The following is a 21,378-nucleotide window of genomic DNA, read 5'->3' on the forward strand; positions in this document are numbered from 1 at the left end:
GACGAGCTTTTTAACCAATATAACCTAAATGGACGAGCCCCCATTTTTCATGACCCTCTCAGTAGGACACGAAAAAATGGGAGAATACACCATGTTTAGTTAAACAATGCTTTATTAATCCGAATTAAACCAAATTAAGAGAACCCAATTCATATTTACAAAATGGGATGTGTAAATCAGTAAGGTCAGTGGTGTATGAAGTGCATGAGTGTGAAATGTGTGGGTGTGTTGTCAGATGTGAACAAAAGGATAAACTCAAAACAATATGACCAAAAGTCTGGAACGTGGCGTGCCTGCAAGGGACCAAAGCAGAGTGAGAGTTTGGGCCAATTCCAATTCCTATCTTAACCCTCAATCTTAACCCTCAAGCTCAACCCTTAATCTTAACTGGCCCTCAAAACCAAGTGTTGAGGGTTATTTTGTCACTTAGAAATGGGACACCCCTTAAATGCAGATACGTCTTCAGACTGTGGGGGGCAGAATAACACGAAAGCTGTGTCCAGTCTGTCAACTCAAACTGGACAGTGCATAGGCTACTTGATTGTTGTGACGAAAGCTATATAGGTACAATAGAAATCCAGGCTGTTGTACATATGAAATGAAAAAAAGTACTCTGTTAATTAAAACATTTTTTTTAATTAATATTTGGTGATTTCTGTACATACAGAGCTCCCGAGACAGCGCTATACTGTATACTGTCCACTACAAACATGAAGCTTCCCTCTAGCGTTTAATCTTCAAAGAGCAGTGGATAAGATAACTGGCCTGCTGTCTCCCCCGGGACGACGACGCATGTTGGCCGGCCGAACACCTCTGGAGACGGGCTGCTGCCTCTGAGACGACCCGCTCCTTCTGGAGCTTCACTTCTCCGAAAACATCGAGGCAAATTACTAAACAGCCGTCATTTGAGTAAACTAACCGCACATTGGGGATCTAAATGGTTACTTTCTCGCATGAAAAAATATTAAAATTTAATAAAGTGACATATTAACAGCGCTACAGCGGGAAATAAAACAGCTTTGCGCCTGTTGTATAACTACCGCTGCCGGTCGCCACGAAATGCATTCTGGGTAACCCTTACTCCCAAGGGTGGTCTCGGAAAATCTCAATATTGAGGGCTATACAGCCCTTAAACTTGCCCCATAACTTAATTTTTCTGAGAATCGGGACAGCACTTGCACTAGCGGGAGCGTGCATTTTTGAGATTGAGGGTTAAGATTGAGGGTTAAGCGAGGAATTGGAATTCACCCTTAGAGTGAGGGTTGCAGCTGTTTAAATAGCTGCACCGACCAGGTGCGCTGAGTCACCTCAATCAGGCTTACCTGCAAGGGAGCAATGCATGCATGCTCTCCTGCAGAGAGCAGCACAGCTCTCTGATGACCCCATGGGACATCACACCCCTGTTTATTAAAAAGAATCCGCCGATGATGCTTAACTAGCCATAGGCATTTAGCCTAAGTGATAGGCTATTTATTGTAACTCATTTGTTTCCCCTTCTTTAAAGTATGCACCTTCAATTTGGCCTGTGTGCCATTTTTTATTTTCAGGTCTTTCAGACCATGTTAGTTTTAGAAGCCACACAAGACTACTTTATTTTACATCCTGTACAGCAGGCTTAATAATTTATTGCGTTAGGCTACGGCGATATTGCAACTGCAAGCCATGTTCTGAGACCGCATGATTGTTGCACTGCTAACAGCGCAAGCTAATCAAGCTACACTCATGCTAAGCTGCTGCAAATTATTTTTGGTAACTTAGCTGTTGTCAATATTAACTGTGCATTTTAGTGGATAAGCCAGGGTTTTTCCTGCATATTAATTTTGGAGGCGGCGTCGCCGATTTCCAGGTCGCCACCACTTAAAATTTTCAATGTTAGGAAAAACTAACACAATATAATAATTCCACATCTTCATCACAGTTTTTTCAACATTCAGTTGTCCATCACGTCGCTGTCACGGTGCCTGACTATGTCCGCATCTCAGAATGGAAGCAGAGAAAGAAGATAAACTTCAATTTTCCTTGAAGAAATTAGCTTTTCACAGGCCCTAGCGCTCTATCGACCATTATCATCATATAACCAGGCTAAAGTTCCACCCGTATCAACCTCTAGTGTAGCTTTCCAAGCTAGCAGCTATATATACCACTTTCCCTGGTTGTACTTCACCATTACTGTTGGTTTTGAGTTACAACCTACTTTTGATATAAAAAAGTAGTTATATGTCGTATACCTACACCACTGGTTATAGTTATCCCAAGTTAATCTGGGTGTACAGCACTCTAACACAGCTAATTAACAGCGACCTCTACACTGCCTTCTAGCTGGGCATAAATGTACACCTCCGACTGTATGTTTCACTTATAGTCTTATGTAAGTAACAGTAACTTAACGTTACACATCTTTAGTTTATTTTTCATAGTCCACAGAAGAGCTGTTAAAATTCAATATCAGCCGAAGCAGTCCGCTTCCTGTGGAGTCAACCAGCCGAAATATGGACAGCGCCACTCTGCCATTGCTGAGCATATTGTGGTCAAACGGGGTATAAGCAAAATCCTGTCATCAGTATTTTACTGTCATCATCAGGATTCAAGCACTCTGCTGCCACCTAGCATCTACAGTTATCAAGTGCAGCCCTATCTTTTACCGCCGTGGCATCACCGCGGTAACGCAACAGCAAACGGGTCATATGAAAGGAGAAACATCTGTATGAATAAATCCAAATAATGCAATGATCTTCTTGAAAAAGTCTGCAGGATTGGTTAAATGGCCCTAAAGTCACATTTCTTTTTCACATAATAATAATTATAATTCAAGCTGCAAGCAGCGATGAACGGGCCCTCGCAGTCCATGCGCGTCGGGGTGTGCTGCTGTCTGGGCATGCTGTGGTCGGAGCCTGCCAGTTACCTGGCCCCATTGCCTGATTATTGTGTATGTATGTCTTAACTGTCTGTGTGTTAATGGGACTGCATTTGGTGAAGATATGGACGACTGTTTGACCACAATTTGCAGGAAATTGTTGTTGTATATTTTGGGCGTTCTTTGGACTATCACATTTGTTTTAATAAGTTTTTGTCCACAGATGTTGTGTTCAAAGTTTGGTGCAAATCGGAGAAATTGGGTGGGAGGAGTTCGAAAAAGTAGGTTTGAGACATTCCGGAATTAACAAACGGAATTCTGGCGCAAAAGTGGGCGTGGCCTACATCACACAATTCAGCTCTATGCAGGGAACACATAGATATAAGGTTTAACAATGTGCACCATGTTATGTGGGAGTTATTAGGCAAAAACGGTTTTGTGTTGACAATAGCGCCAACTGCTGGTCATTTTTGGTGTGTGAGTTACAGGGGCCAGTCTATATCACCCCAATCAGTTTCATATTCATAAGTGTTATAGTGTGGGCACAGTGGCAAATCTAAAATGAAACTGCCACCAGAGCGCCACCTAGTGTCAGCCATCCTCAGGAGGGCATTGGCAAAGAGTGTACCAAGTTTTATGTCAATCCGACAAACCAATGTGGAGATATAAATTACTTAAATTTAAAGAGCGCCACCCAGTGGTCATTGGCCAAGATTTTGCACAGAGCCTTAGGGGCTCATGGGGAAGTAGTATCCTGAGTTTCATGTCATTGGGACAAACCAATGTGGAGATATGCAACACTTCCTGTTTGGAACGACATCTGCAGGAAGTTGTTATTTAATAACTTCAATATTCTTTGGAATATCGAAATTCTTTTAATAACTTCTTGTCAGGAGGGTCCACAGATGCTGTGTGCAAAGTTTCATGCAAATCGGTGAAATTGCCTGGGAGGAGTTCGGAAAAGTAGGTTTGCGACATTTCGCGAGCTAGCGAAAAAAAACGGTAGGCGGATATGGGCGTGGCCTATATCAGGAGATTCAGCACAACGCTGAACGCGTGGAAATGAGGTTTTTGAATGTGCGACAAAGAATGTGTGAGTTATTAGGCAAAACGCACTTTCCTTGATAATAGCGCCACCTAGTGGTGAAAATTCACAATGACAACAGATTATAACATTTTTCGCCAGGTGTGACATATATTCCAAGTTTGGTGAGTTTAGGGGTATGTTCAGGCAGTGAAAAATGCGATCATTTTGGCAGAAGGAATAAAACAAATAAATAATTTTAAAAAATTAAAGCTGCAAGCAGCGATGAACGGGCCCTCGCAGTCCACGCGCGTCGGGGCGTGCTGCTGCCTGCTGCTGTGGTGTCATGCTGCTGTCGAGGCCATGCTGTTGTCGGGGCTTGTTCATGCAACACCTTCCGTTGAGGAATCAAAAGTCAAGGCAGTCGAGCTGTTATTTCGTCATTTAGCAATAAAAGCGCCCCCTATTGGCCGATTTGCACCAAATTTTTCACAAACCGTCATCGGGCCATGGAACACAATAAAAAAAACTTTAGTGTAAATGGGACTGTATTTCATCAAGATATGGAAGATTGTCTGTGTTACCACAATGTGCAGGAAGTTGTTGTTTCATATTTTGGCCGTTATTTGGACTATCATAAATCTTTTAATAACTTTTAGTCAGGAGGGTCCACAGATGCTGTGTGCAAAGTTTTGTGCAAATTGGAGAAATTGCCTGGGAGGAGTTTGAAAAAGTAGGTTTGTGACATTTGGCACAGTGCCAAATAAAAAATGAAACTGCCACCAGAGCGCCATCTAGTGTCGGATCGGTATGACCTTCGTCAGCTATCCTCAGGAGGGCATTGGCAATGAGTGTACCAAGTTTCATGTTAATCCGACAAACGGATGTGGAGATATAAATTACTTCAATTTAAAGAGTGCCACCTAGTGGTCATGAGATAAAATTTAGTACAGAGCCTTAGGGGCTCATGGGGAAGTAGTATCCTGAGTTTCATGTCATTGGGCCAAAACAATGTGGAGATATGCAACACTTCCTGTTTGGAGCGAAATCTGCAGGAAGTTGTTTTTTAATAAGTTGAGTATTGTTTGGAATATCAAAAGTCTTTTAATAAGTTTTTGTCAGGAGGGTCCACAGATGCTGTGTGCAAAGTTTTGTGCAAATTGGTGAAATTGCCTGGGAGGAGTTCGAAAAAGTAGGTTTGCGACATTTCGCGAGCTAGTGAAAAAAACGGTAGGCGGAAGTGGGCGTGGCCTATATCACTAGATTCAGCACAATTCCCTGAATGCGTGGGTATAAGGTTTTTGAATGTGGGACAAAGTAGTGGGAGCTGTAAGCCAAAACGCCCTTTCCTTGATAATAGCGCCACCTAGTGGTGCAAATTCACAACAACAACAGATTCTAAAATTTTTCGGCAGGTCTGATCGATATTCCAAGTTTGGTGAGTTTTGGGGTATGTTCAGGCTGTGAAAAATGCAATCATTCTGGCAGAAGGAATAAAATAATAATAATTAAAACTGCAAGCAGTGATGAACGGGCCCTCGCAGTCCACGCGTGTCGGGGTGTGCTGCCGTCGGGGCCTGCCAGTTACCCGGCCGCATTGGCCGATTATTGTGTATGTATGTCTTAACTGTCCGTGTGTTAATGGGACTGCATTTGGTCAAGATATGGAAGACTGTCTGTTTGAACAGAATTTGCAGGAAATTGTAATTCTATATTTTTTGGGTGTTTATTGGAGTATCAGAATTGTTTTAATAACTTTTTGTCGTGAGCATGTACAGATGCTGTGTGCAAAGTTTGGTGCAAATCGGTGAAATTGCCTGGGAGGAGTTCGAAAAAGTAGGTTTTTCAGTTTGCGCGATTTTGCGAATGGAAATTTGGGGTGAACTTGGGCGTGGCCTACATCGATCAATTCATCTAGATTCAGGGAACACGTAGATATAAGGCTTTAGACTGTGCGACATATTATGTGTGAGTTATTCATCAAAAACGCTTTTGTCTTGATAACAGCGCCACCTGCTGGTCATTTTTGGTGTGTGAGTTACAGGGGCCAGTCTATACCACCCCAATGAGTTTCATATCCATAAGTGTTATGGTGTGGGCACAGTGCCAAATATAAAATGAAACTGCCATCAGAGCGCCACCTAGTGTCGGATCGGTAAGACCTTCGTCAGCTATCCTCAGGAAGGCAGTGGCAATGAGTCTACCAAGTTTCATGTCAATCCGACTAACCGATGTGGAGATATAAATTGCTTCAATTTAAAGAGCGCCACCTAGTGGTCATCGGGCAAAATTTTGCACAGAGCCTTAGGGGATCATGGGGAAGAAGTATCCTGAGTTTCATGTCATTGGGACAAACCAATGTGGAGATATGCAACACTTCCTGTTTGGTGCGAAATCAGCAGGAAGTTGTTATTTAATAAGTTGAGCATTCTTTGGAATATTAAAATTCTTTTAATAACTTTTTGTCAGGAGGGTCCACAGATGCTGTGTGCAAAGTTTGGTGCAAATCGGTGAAATTGTGTGGGAGGAGTTCGAAAAAGTAGGTTTGCGACATTTTGCGACCTAGCGAAAAAAAACGGTAGGCGGATATGGGCGTGGCCTATATCAGCAGATTCAGCACAATTCACTGAACGCGTGGATATAAAGTTTTTGAATGTGCGACAAAGTATGTGGGAGTTATAAGGCAAAACGCACTTTCCTTGATAATAGCGCCACGTAGTGTTGAAAATTCACAATGACAACAGATTCTAAAATTTTTCGCCAGGTGTGACATATATCCCAAGTTTGCCGCGTTTTGGGGTATGTTCAGGCAGTGAAAAATGCGATCATTTGGGACAAAGAAAAATAAAAATTAAAACTGCAAGCAGTGATGATCGGGCCCTCGCAGGGTATGCTCCCGTTGGGGCATGCTGCTGTCGAGGCATGCTGCTGTCGGGGCATGCAGCTGTCGGGGCTTCTTCATGCAACAACTTCCGTTGAGGAATGAAAAGTGAAGGCAGTCAAGCTGTTCTTTCATCATTTAGCAATAAAAGCGCCATCTATTGGCCGATTTGCACCAAATTTAGCACAAGCCGTCAGTTGGCCATGGAACACAATAAGTTAAAGTCTTGTGTTAATCGGACTGTATTTCGTCAATATACGCAAGATTGACTGTTTGACCACAATGTGCAGGAAATTGTAATTCTATATTTTGGGTGTTTATTGGACTATCAAAATTGTTTTAATAACTTTTTGTGGTCAGCATCCACAGATGGTGTGTGCAAAATTTGGTGCACATCGGTGAAATTGCCTGGGAGGAGTTCGAAAAAGTAGGTTTGAGACATTCCGGAATGTGGAAATGGAAATGTACGTCGAAAGTGGGCGTGGCCGACATCACACAATTCAGCTGAATGCAGGGAACACATAGATATAAGGTTTAACAATGTGCTCCATATTATGTGGGAGTTATTAGCCAAAAACGGTTTTGTGTTGAAAATAGCGCCACCTGCTGGTCATTTTTGGTGTGTGAGTTACAGGGGCCAGTCTATAGCACCCCTATGAATTTCATATCCATAAGTGTTATGGTGTGGGCACAGTGTGAAATATAAAATGAGACGGCCACCAGAGCGCCACCTAGTGTCGGATCTGGAACACATTTGTCAGCTATCCTCAGGAGGGCATTGGGAATAACTGTACCAAGTTTTGTGATAATCCGACCAACCGATGTTGAGATATAAAATAGTTCAATTTAAACAGCGCCACCTGGTGGTCATCGTCCCAAATTTTGCACAGAGCCTTAGGGGCTCATGGGGAAGTACTATCCTGAGTTTGAAGTCATTCGGACACACCAATGTGGAGAAATGCAACACTTCCTGTTTTGAGCGAAATCTGCAGGAAGTTGTAATTTAATAACTTGAGTATTATTTGGAATATCAAAATTATTTTAATAAGTTTTTGTCAGGAGGGTCCACAGATGCTGTGTGCAAAGTTTGGTGCAAATTGGTGAAATTGCCTGGGAGGAGTTTGAAAAAGTAGGTTTGCGACATTTTGCGAGCTAGCGAAAAAAAACGGTAGGCGGATATGGGCGTGGCCTATACCCAGAGATTCAGGAGGATTCACTGAACGCGTGGATATAAGGTTTTTGAATGTGCGACAAAGTATGTGGGAGTTATTAGGCAAAACGCACTTTCCTTGATAATAGCGCCACCTAGTGGTGAAAATTCACAATGACAAGAGATTATAAAATTTTTCGCGAGGCCTGATGTATTTACCAAATAAAATCGCGATTTCATCCATGTTCAGGCAGTGAAAAATGCGATCATTTGGGACAAAGGAAAATAATAATAATAATAATAATAATCATTACAATTACAATAGGGACCTTGCAGGTTCCCTGCTCGGGCCCTAATAACTAAAAATAATAATCATTGCAAAAACAATAGGGTCCTTGCAGGTTCCCTGCTCGGGCCCTAATAATAATAAGAATCATTACAATTACAATAGGGTCCTTGCAGGTTCCCTGCTCGGGCCCTAATAATAATCATTACAATTACAATAGGGTCCTTGCAGGTTCCCTGCTCGGGCCCTAATAATCATTCGAAAAACAATAGGGTCCTTGCAGGTTCCCTGCTCGGGCCCTAATAATAGCAATAATAAACTGTGGTTCTACATTAAATGTTGTATGTAGTAGGTCTATATTGCATACATCTGTAGTCTGCCCATAGCATGCCATCATGCCCCCATCATCCCAGATCTAATCAACACAGAGCCATTGGTTTTGACCCACAATGGCTGGAGAGAGGCTGAAATGTTCTGCCTCTGGCTGTGAACTGTGTTCATTAAAACAAAATTTAATATCATGCAACTACCCTGTAATGGGGCCACATCTTGATGGTTTTGATGTTTAAAGGCTTAATTTGTATCCTGAACTGTTTTTCTTTTCTTTTAAAAACAAACATTGCAGTTTAAAAAGGATAGCTCTCATTTTTGGCACCTTAACCGACCACCTAAATTAATTAAATTAATCAAATCAAAAGTCCACAGAAGAGGAGTTGTGCATGAAAATCTAATAAAAATTAACAGCAACTCTGCAATCTCAAAACAAGACAAGAGAATTAAATGCGGACTCCTAAATATCAGATCCCTGTCATCGAAAGCTGTACTAGTAAATGACTTAATTTCAGACTGTAATATTGATTTATTCTGTCTTACTGAAACTTGGCTGCATCCTGAAGAATATGTCAGCCTGAATGAATCCACTCCACCCAGTCACATTAATACTCACATTCCTCGAGGCTCCGGCCGAGGAGGTGGTGTTGCAGCTATTTATGACTTAAGTCTGTCAATCATTCCTAAACCTAAATTAAATTATAACTCATTTGAAAGCCTTGTTCTGAGTCTTTCACATCCAACGTGGAAAACTTTACAGCCAGTTCTATTTGTTGTAGTGTATCGAGCACCTGGTCCTTACTCAGAATTTTTATCTGAATTCTCTGAGTTTTTATCAAGTCTAGTCCTCAAATCAGATAAAGTAATTATTGTAGGTGATTTTAATATTCATGTGGATGTCGTTAATGATAGCCTTAGTACTGCATTTATCTCATTATTAGAGTCTATTGGCTTCTCTCAGTGTGTACATAAACCAACTCACTGTTTTGACCACACCCTTGACCTTGTTCTAGCTTATGGTATCGAGATTGAAAATCTAACAGTTTCTCCACAGAATCCTCTTTTATCAGACCATCACTTAATAACTTTTGAAGTTCTATTACTGGACTACACACCATTAGGCAAAAACTCCTTCACTAGATGTCTATCTGATAGTGCTGTAGCTAAATTTAAGGAAATTATACCGCTGGCACTAAACTCAATGCCATGTCTTAATATAATAGAGGACTCCTCCGCTAACCTCAGTTCCTCACAAATCGATCATCTTGTTGATAGCACTGCAGGCTCATTGCGAACAACACTGGACTCTATTGCCCCCCTGAAAAGGAAACCTATAAAGCACAGGAGGTTAGCACCCTGGTATAACTCGGATACCCGCAAATTGAAGCAAACATCACGGAAATTTGAAAGGAAATGGCGTTCCACCAACTTGGAAGAATCCCGCTTAGCCTGGAAAGATAGCCTTAAAATATATAGGAAGGCCCTCCGCAATGCCAGAGCAAGCTATTACTCGTCATTAATAGAGGAAAACAAAAACAACACCAGGTTTCTTTTCAGCACTGTAGCCAGGCTGACAGAAAGTCACAGCTCTACTGAACCATGTATTCCTACAACGCTCAGTAGTAATGACTTCATGAGCTTCTTTAATGACAAAATTTTAACTATTAGAGACAAAATCCATCATCGCTTGCCCTCAACTGGCACCATTGTATCTTTAAACACAGGAACCTCAGAAACAGTTGTAAATTCTGACTTATATTTAGACTGCTTCTCTCCCATCGACCTCCACCAACTAACTTCGATGGTTTCTTTATCTAGACCAACAACTTGTCTCCTAGACCCCATCCCAACTAGGTTGCTGAAAGAAACTTTACCTTTAATTAGCACATCTTTACTAGAAATGATCAACCTGTCTCTATTAACAGGATACGTACCACAATCCTTTAAACTAGCTGTAATTAGACCGCTCCTTAAAAAGCCTAATCTTGATCCAGAAGCTTTAGCCAACTATAGACCTATATCCAACCTCCCTTTCCTCTCCAAGATCCTCGAGAAAGCAGTCGCCAACCAGCTATGTGACTTCCTTCATAAAAATAGTTTATATGAGGATTTTCAATCAGGTTTTAGAGCACATCATAGCACAGAAACGGCACTGGTGAAAGTTACAAATGACCTCCTAATCGCTTCTGACAAAGGACTTGTCTCTGTCCTGGTCTTACTAGATCTTAGTGCTGCATTTGATACCATTGATCATCACATTCTACTACAGAGACTGGAACACTTAATTGGCATTAAAGGACCCGCATTAAACTGGTTTAAGTCCTATTTATCGGATCGATTTCAGTTTGTACATGTTAACGATGAGTCATCCCTGTATACCAAGGTTAGTCATGGTGTTCCTCAAGGCTCCGTGCTTGGACCCATACTATTCACCTTATATATGCTCCCTCTAGGAAATATAATTCGGAAACACTCCATAAACTTTCATTGTTATGCAGATGATACACAGTTATACCTATCAATAAAGCCAAATGAAACTAATCAGCTTACTAAACTCCATGCATGTCTCAAGGACATTAAGACCTGGATGACCTGCAATTTTCTGCTGTTAAACTCAGATAAAACCGAAGTTATAGTACTTGGTCCTAAACACCTTAGAGATGCATTATCTAATGATATAGCGAGTTTGGATGGCATTAACTTGGCCTCCAGCACCACCGTCAGGAATCTGGGAGTTATCTTTGATCAAGATATGTCCTTCAACTCCCACATAAAACAAATTTCAAGGTCTGCATTTTTTCATCTACGTAACATTGCAAAAATCAGGCCCATCCTGTCTCAAAAAGACGCAGAAAAGCTAGTCCATGCATTTGTTACTTCCAGACTGGACTACTGTAATTCTCTATTATCAGGCTGCCCTAACAAGTCTCTAAAGAGTCTCCAGCTGGTCCAGAATGCTGCAGCACGTGTACTGACAGGAACTAAGAAAAGAGATCATATTACTCCTGTATTGGTCTCTCTGCACTGGCTCCCTGTAAAATCAAGAATAGAGTTTAAAATCCTTCTCCTCACTTACAAAGCTGTTAATGGTCAGGCACCATCATATCTCCAGGAGCTCATATTACCCTATCACCCAACTAGAGCATTACGCTCCCAGAACGCAGGATTACTTGTAGTTCCTAAAGTCTCCAAAAGTAGAATGGGAGCCAGAGCCTTCAGCTATCAAGCTCCTCTTCTGTGGAACCATCTTCCTGTTTTGGTCCGGGAGGCGGACACCCTCTCTACCTTTAAGAGTAGACTTAAGACCTTCCTCTTCGATAGAGCTTATAGTTAGGGCTGGTCCAGGACAGGCCAGCTCTTAGTTATGCTGCTATAGGCCTAGTCCGGGGGACAATGACACACTGAGCTTCTCTCTCCTCCCCTCTCCTCTCCTCTCCATCTGTATACATTATGCCTGTATACATGCCCCATCTCTGCATGTCACTGACTTACTTCTTCCCCGGAGTCCTTGTGCTTTCTAGTCCTACAGGCTCCCTTGGATCCTGGCCGCGCCCGGGTCGTGGATCGTGGATGCGCCCACTGCTATGGCCCTGCCTGATCGTGGATGCGCCCACTGCTATGGCCCTGCCTGATCGTGGATGCGCCCACTGCTATGGCCCTGCCTGATCGTGGATGCACCTACTGCTATGGCCCTGCCTGATCGTGGATGCGCCTACTGCTATGGCCCTGCCTGATCGTGGATGCGCCTACTGCCATGACCCTGCCTAACACCCACCACTACTGTCGCTAATATTAGTCACATCTCTGTTACATACGTTACACTACTATTATCGTACTGCATTACTACATACCATCCTTACCATTAATCACTACTACTGTTATCACTAGTAATCACATTTCCATGTGCATTTCATCATTATTGCTGTAATACATCTTTATGTACTTTCACTCCTGTCAACCATCGCTTATAATCGAATACATTGTGATCTCGTTGATCTGCTCTGTACATGCGACATCTATTGCACGTCTGTCCGTCCTGGGAGAGGGATCCCTCCTCTGTGGCTCTCCCTGAGGTTTCTTCCGCATTTTTTTTCCCTGTTAAAAGGGCCTTTTTTTGGGGGCAAGTTTTTCCTCACTCGAATCGAGGGTCGAAGGACAGAGGGTGTCGTCTCTGTACAGATTGTAAAGCCCTCTGAGGCAAACTGTGATTTGTGAATTTGGGCTATACAAATAAAATTTGATTTGATTTGATTTGAACTGTAAATCAGTATATTTTTATTTTTGTTATATTTTATTTTAAGAACCACCAGAACACACTTAAACTAAAACTAAACACAAAATATACTTACTGAAAAGACGCATTTTGCCAATCTTTTTGATTTGTTATAAACCTAATTTATTAGCCTAAATTATCTGAAACTGTGGTTACTCGGAATGAATTCAAAATGTTATGAAATGACCAAACAACATTTCTTCGGCACCTACCAGCACTGCCCTATTTGGTGCCATGAAGAACCCTGGCTTAATTTTATATTCCTGCACTTTTATACTCTGGTACTTAATGTTTGCCCCCTCATCCAGATGAGTATTGAAAAATATTTCAGAAACTGAAAAGGGCTCGTCCTGAAGATGAAAGCACCAGAGGTATTAACAGTGTAGAAACTTAAGAAAACATGCATTAAAAAAAATGAATATGACCAGTGTGAAAATTAAATTAAATTGTTTTGAATAGTTCCAGGCTTCAAGCAGTGCTGCTGTGGCAGCTGGAGCTAGAGAAGGACAAGAAGGGACAGTTGTAGATAATCAAAGAGATGTAGAGGAGGAGGAGAAGGTGAGCAGTGAACATGCTGCTGAGGCTGCTAGGGCTAAAGCAACAGGTGAGATTGGCAGCAAACACAGTTGCAGAGGCAGGTCAGAAAAGCAAATTTCTCTGGACTAATGGTTTATTTATTTTCTGTTTCTTTTAGTGAGAACTGCATCGAGTAAGCACAGAAGTACAGGAGTGGCTGATGCCCCAACTTAAGACTTGGCTATACAATACATAGCACGGCAAATTTGATATCTGCATAATTTGTGCTGTCATACATTTTTTCTCTCCTTTTTCCATTTTATTATATTTAATTTTGTGTTGTCTTATGTGTGCATGATTTCTAGAAGCAAATTGATCACAAAGAAAGTATTGTTCATGTATGCGTCACTATTTAGAAATTTGATTCATGACTGCCCTACTTTTTTAGGGATGTTTTGACGATTGTGCAGGCAACACAAGCCTGCACCCAAGACAGGCCGTACACAAAGGGCATTTGTTGAGTTTAGTGCAATAATCTACAAGAAAGATTATTTAGAATGCCACATCACGACAGAGCACTATCAAGAAAGCATCACATGCCAGGCATCTCTTGCATCTGGTAGGGGTCACTTCAGCAGCAGGTAATATGTTTTGAATAAATACAAGTAATTTTTTAATGCACTGACATTTACAGGTATCTCTGTTATGGAGCCCACAGTTGTTGTGGAGCATGAGGCAACCGTTGGTGGTTTAAAGTGCCTGTACTGGCTCATAAAAAAAATAATGGCCCACCACACAAACTATTCCGAACCTGGCTGAGCTTCAAGGAAGCGATTTTTTCAAGAAATTAAAGGTAAAGGTCACCTGGCCATCATTTAAAATAAAAAAAGTCATGGATTATAATTTGGTCTAATTTAATTCACAAAGTCGTTTTTTTTCCCCCTTTTCCCAATTTCAAGATTGACCAGAGGAATAATTACAGATCTCATCGTATTATTGACAAAATGATTGAGATCTTGGCAGAGGTTGTTTAGAAGCAGATTCTTCATATCAGCTCATCACAGGTAATTAGCCTGGAAGCTGATGAGAGCATGGATGTGTCCATGTTCAGGCAACTTGATCTGCATGTACACATCAGGTACACGGCCATTTTCAAAGATCACCTTCAGGAGCTTCACTTAAACTCCAGAAACAGCATCAATCATACAGCCACACCATAGGCAACCTCCACCACTCTGGGTGCAAGTGATTTGAAAACAAAGGTAAGAGTAATTTAACAACATTGTAGTTGTCTTCTGCCGATTCATTACTAATCATGATGTAATTATAATCCAATACCAGAGTTATCTTAGAACTATTCATAACTGTCATTATGTTTTTAATTGAAACATTTCCAGGAGGTATAGGACACCTGCTAGCTTTCTCAGCACAAAGCCACTGAGACACTACAGAGGAACAGGAGAGTTGAGAAGATGTCCGGTGGTGAAGGGACTCTACACATTGTGTAGATTTGTGGCAGAAGTTTACCTACTGGCTGATGTGTTGCCCTACCTTGCACGCCTGTCCAAAATCTTCCAAAGTGCAAATGTAAACTTTCTCCATATCAAGGAGCAGGTACGCTAAATGTGAACTTATTCAAATGTTTCGTTTGTCACATTGAAATGAGAGCAGTTTGCATATCTGACCAGTATTAACCAGCAGCTATTTTAAAAATGTAGGTTCCTGTCACAATTCAGACCCTGAGAAACATCAAATTTCGCTTTGTGTTCATTTGTTGCTCACAGAATGACAATAAAATTTGTCCAAGTCTAAGTCTATCAAGAAGGCTGGACAAACCCCACTCTCCGAATCGTTCCTGTCAAGCCTGGAGGAGAGGAATAGAAGAAAGCAAGAAGATGTCCAAAATGTGCAAAGGGAGGAGCATTGGGACAGATTCCAGGAAAAGGTAAATGTCCATGTTTATAATTTAGAATTTAAAATGTAGAACTTTCCCCATCTGTTCAAAAATTAAATTTTCAGTGTCTGTACTCCTAGAGATACTCTATGGCAGGGGTATTCAACTAAAATTCAAATAGGTCCGGAACGTCATAATGTCTAGCTTGCGTTATGATTTAGTGTGATATATAATGAAGTAGCCTAGTAGTTGTTTCAACATCTGCATGTAATCAACAACTTACTGTCAAATCAAATAAAGAACAATTCAAAAACATTGACAATATTTATTGTCACTTTACATTTAAATACAGATATATAATACTGTAGATATGTATTATTTTCTTCTCTCTTTAAGGTAAAGAAGGGCTGCATTTAAAAAATAAAATAGTGAAAATAAATAATATAGCTTTTTTAAAAATTGTGCATCTTAAAATAAAATACTTCATTTTTGAAAAATAAGTGTAGCAGCAGCTTGAGTTTCACTTTTTCTTTGTTAATGTTTCACATCTTAGCACGATCTGATATCACCAAGTAATTAACAGCCCAGGATCAATGTCAAAGTGGTTCACCCAGGAGCGCTGTAACCCTAACCTCTAACCCTAACTTTGACATTGATCCTGGGCTGTTAATTACTTGGTGATATCAGGAACATCCACATCTTAACAGTCTCAACCAATTTCACAACAGATTGATCTCAACAATTGAACAGTTTTACAGTTTCTCTTTCTTTCCCTCTTCTATCCCACTCCCCTACTCTCTGTTGTTCAGTGAGAGAATTGAGCTCTAGCTTGTCCTGCTAGGATTTTAAATCTGGGCTGGAATGGTGTCGGGGCCATTCTCATACACATGTGCAGGTGCTCATTGGTGAGCCTGGAACGATATTTAGTTTTAAAAATGTTCATTGTGGAGATGAATGAGTCTGTCCATTCTGGGTTGAAAGCTCTGTTTTCGCTGTCCACTTTTTGCCATGTGTGGTTATTTTTCTTTGTTGTCTCCGGCTCACTCGTCTCTCTGTCTTCTCTGACTGTATCGCTCACTCGTCTGCTCACGTCTTTCATCTGTCTGTATTCAGAGTCGCAATGTTTATCGCCTGGAATGAACAGATTTGACTGGCTGAGTAGCATCACGTGGGATGGCTTAACTGGCATGCAATTGGTCAGTGGATTTCCTCATCCGCTAAACCAGTACCGTAAAGTCTAAAATAGCTGCTCCGACAAAATTTAAAATACTTAAATAATTTATTGACTATAGGTCATGACTCGCACTGCGGTCCGCCTGTTAGTGACCTACGCTCTATGGTCTTGTCCTGGATGACTGTAGTAAAAGGAGGTGTTGACTCTTCCTAAATAGATGGGCCATCCAGCCATACATAACTGGCCTGAAAACACACCATGATCTTTACATCTTTGGGGCCTTAAGTGTCCATGGCCCACAATCAGCTGCTGCCCAAGATGATGCCGTCAACATCTGCGATCTCCAGATGCTCACAAGGAAGATTTGCCCTGACCAAGAAAAGCAGGTCCTGCAAGAATGGCCCTCGTAAAGGACTCATGTCCTTACTGGGGCATTAAAGGTGCATTTTTTAAGATCTTGACATAATTTTAGTTTAAAACATTTAGAAAAACCAACTGACTCTATCAACAGAGTGTGAAGAAGTAACACAGCTGGTATTATGTCCAAGATGCCTATGTACTGTATTGCAGAGACATCCACTGCCAAGTAGCTAGGTCTCTTCTTGTAATACCTTCTTCTAATAAGTATGCTCTTACCCTTAGCACTTACATCATAGCACTTTTGTACTTAAAGCTGGAGTTTTCTGTCATACACTTGCCATGGCCAAATTACAGGTAAGAAAGTAGTTTACCTTTCTCTCGAGACCGACAACAATTATTTCTTGCTAAAGTCTCAGCATGACATAGCCTACATGTCCGGCACTAATTAAGCCACGATATTTGTCATACTGACCTGATACTAATACAGCATAATCTAATGACAAGAGCAACACTTGCATATCACGGGAAAGAGGTGTGAATGCTAAGAATAATAAAACAACATATAACACTTAAGTAAACAATTACCCGCACATGCACGGACTATCGGAGACAACCACTTTATTCAGACACTTCTTTCTTTTCACCGTAACCTGAAAATAAATAATAACTGTCACATCCATATTTACACGGCACACGTCCTCTGTATGTCGTGTATATATAACGGTATTGACAATAAACTTGACGTTGACTATGACTTGCTTGTAGCTGTCGTGAGCCTTTGGCTACGGTTAGCATAAAGCTAATCAACTCACAACATTACTCGTCAATTGTGACCACAAACCGCCTGCTTTATTAGATTCACGGTCATTTCAACTACACAGCCAATTACTACCATACATATAGATTATCAGCGACGTAAAACTTAAATTGGAGGCTCACCTGTCCAGGAGAGGAACAGCAAGCTCAGAATCCAACTTTAGCCCGATGCTATCGTGAAGTTCTCTACACCTCGGATATGCTTGTCCAATGTTTACACGCAATTTATTCCATCTATTGTCACTCTCCCTTTTAGACTCTCGTTTCTCTACATCGGTCTTCCTTTTTTTGGCTTGCTTAGCCGTGTACGCCTTTGTTGGTAATGCCAGGATAGCGGCTTTTCCTGCCGGGACATCTGCCGCTGCACCTTCACCACCGATGGAAGGTGAACACGCATCGACTTTAGGTGAGCGACTAATAGGAACGCCCAAAACAGCTTGCTCTGTAAAATGAACTGTGATTGGCTGAACACTGCCGTCACGGCATTGATTTTTTTAAAGCCTGAATACAGAGCCAAGAGGAGACACAGAAGTCTAGTGTTCTGTCATAACACTATGAATTACAATATGCTGAAAGGTTATTATTGATTTTTGACCAAATGACGCCTAAAATAACTTACACACTCCAGCTTTAAGGTATCCTTGATAAATAGCAGCTACTTTGCTCAGATGAGGGCTTGAAAATTGTTTCCATCTTTTCTTTTCTACTTTATCGATGGTGATATGTTGTGGTTTCTTTCTTGTGACAAATGTACTTATTTTAAATCGCTTTGGACAAAAGCGTCTGCTTAATGCCCTAAATGTAAATGTAAATGTATGTAAATGTACCTCCTCTTGGCCAGGGGGTGATAGTGAGTCACTGTAGCCTCTCTAGCCTCTCTAGCTGTCCCTTCTTGTAATAATACCTCTTGGCCTGAGGGGACGATAGTGAGTCACTGTTTATAGCTGACTGTAAATTGCGATTGTATGGACTCAGTAGTAGACCAAATATTTTCATTCAATTCATTATACTGTAACGACTTGGAATTACGGTTATGAGACTGTTATGTAACTTTGATATACATTTTTGAGGACAATACAAGGTTTATTACACAAGTCTCACTTTAGCAGTGACGTGATATTGTGTACAGTCAGTAAATCATGAAATTCTTGCTCCAGGAAAGAACAAGGAGCAGCTCTAGCTCCTACCCTCATGAAGAAACGACCAGGCCTTCAGAGCTTGAAGATGCTGCTGCATCAAGTATTGGATCGAGTGACAGAGACAAGAAAGTCTAAAGTGGCTGAAGATCTCAGTTATTCTTTATAAACCTTGTGCCCTGTGAAAACCATTTGGCTGCCTGATAAACACATTTTTCTCTGCAAGTCCATGTTTCTGCTATATGATAATATAGAAAAAAAATAGTTTTGAACACAACTGTTCCTTCCTTTCTTCCTTAAAGAGGGCAGATGACACTGTGATGTATGTATTATGATAACTAACATCATCTGAGTGAAATAATGAACAAATCCTGTCTGTAATATTAAAATTAAAGATCTGACTAATCAAATCCTACATGTACAGAGGGCTTTACTACATTCAGAACACGGACATAGCAAAGGACATAGCATAGCCCAGTAGCTTCAGCACCGTAGTACTTGTTGGTTGCTGGTCTTAGAATGACACGTGATTCTGAACATCAAGTTTCATTCCAGGACACATTTCATCAGGCACCGAAGAGGAAACTTGCATCGCATCAATATGTATTTTAACTGAACACATAGCTGCTATAGCCTATAATTAATTAAATGTCGATCTTACCGCTTCATGTGCTCCTCCAAATCAACACTGCTTGCCACTTGAGAATCATGATGGTCAAACAGTTGGTGGATTTTTTTGTATTTGGAAACCTGAGCCTCTAAAGTCTGCTTCCCTTTCTTTCAAAGCTTTTCAGATACACCTTTACTTTTTGCCATTTTCATGTAATTTCACTTGGTAAAAAATAAATAGATAAATAATAGGTTGCAACTCAAAACCACCCGTAATAGTGAAGTACAACCAGGGAAAGTGGTATATATAGCTGCCAGCATATAACGATAATGATCAATAAAGCGCTAGGGCCTGTGAAAAGGTAAGACAGGCCGGTGTAAGTGAAAGCGTCTGATCAGCTCAACAATGCAGCAGCCCACCTGGACTTTCCCCGCTGTGCTAGATGGCCAGTCCACCACTGCACCTCTTCAAATATCAGGACTTTGCCTGACACTGAGGGTTCATTCGGGTTGGAGGATATTTCTTTGAGGAAAATTTAAGTTTAATTTCTTCCTTTGCTTCCATTCTTCGATTCGGACATAGTCAGGCCACGATGGACAACTTGGTCATGGCATATCAAAAAACTGCGATGAAGCTGTGGAATAATTATAATATGTTAGTTTTTGCTGACGTTGACCATTTTAAGTGGAAGTGGCCTGGAAATCGGTGGTGGCGCTCCAAAATTAATATGCAGGAAAAACCCTGCATAGTAAAATCGTTTTGGTCTTTACAATTTTAACAATATACAATAATGAATTTGCACAGAAACAAATTATATAAGATAAATGGCAAAAATGGTTTGAATTAAACCTTGAGAGAGGGGGAAATACTACCCCCTATTTGTTTGAAGCAGGTGGCTGGAAAATACAAATAGCTCCTTGAAAGAGGGAAATACAACCCCCTATTTGGTTGGACTGGGTGGCTGGTAAATACAAAGGTCCTTTAAGCTGATTGTAGTCACATTCATTCATGGTATACAACACACTGCACACTGCCATAATAAAAAACGAAATAGTACGGTGGCCCTGAAGTGCAAATCACAACGGCAAATCAGAAAACACAACAACAAATCAAAAAACACAACGGCAAATCAGAAAACACAACAGCAAATCAGAAAACACAACAGCAAAACAGAAAACACAATGACAAAACAGAAAACACAACAACATTAGCCAAAACGGAAAAGGTAGGTACCCTCAGGGGACATGAATCATCGCTGATTGGACTGGTCCATCCTTTGAACCGGAAGGACATGATTTACATGTTTTCAAAACATGAGCTCCGCCAGTGACAACGTACGCGCTGCTATTAAAGAATATTTTGGTGCAGGACATGGATATGAGCCCGTGTATCATCTGATCATTCAATTATTCCATTTAATCTGGCAAACGAAAAACGAGAAATGTCCCACAAAGCAACGTTACATGACCATACAACAAAAACTTTAACTCACCAAGTGTTTGAATGAACCTGAGCTAACAGCACTGTGTTTTATGCTCAAGTCCGAGGATTGATCACTGTATGTGGCTGAGGATAAAAAAAATTAGGATTAACTCACACTGAAATGGACTAAAATAAAATTAAACTGTCCTGTGTTTTTTACTGTTTTTAAATTTAGCCTGCCGCTATGTGATTTATTTATTATCAAATGAGGCTACTTTTGTATTTTGTACATTATCACAAACACAGGGAGGACTTAAGTAGGTCTGCATATATAGTTCTGTATTGCTACTGTATTTCTATTAATGGTAGGTTAGTTCGTTTATTTCATAAATGCACCAAAACATGGCATCATTGAAATGGACATGCAAAGTTCAAGTACCTTATACTGTAAGCATAAGTAGCCCCCTGCAGAGTTGCCACATCATGTAAAAATATAAATGAATGTTCATTTATGCCTTTTAATAATCTTGATAGGCTAAGTTAGACTTTCTAGGCTGCGTTACCGTCACAAATATGTTGCAGCTCCAGACAGATTTTCTTGGCAAGGGACGGGGGCAAAAATGTCTCTTTTGATAGTAAAGGTTGCTGACAC

The 21,378-nt window shown here is 40.9% G+C and overlaps 1 protein-coding gene across 7 annotated transcripts in view; it reads right to left on the bottom strand.

The window, feature by feature from the left end:
• csnk1db (casein kinase 1, delta b) overlaps window positions 1–21,378 on the bottom strand; it is a 195,697-nt gene that overhangs the window by 123,028 nt on the left and 51,291 nt on the right. The window lies entirely within an intron of this gene.

Source organism: Pagrus pagrus (assembly GCF_965226575.1).
Source record: "Pagrus pagrus genome assembly, chromosome: 21".
Lineage (NCBI taxonomy): Eukaryota > Metazoa > Chordata > Actinopteri > Spariformes > Sparidae > Pagrus > Pagrus pagrus.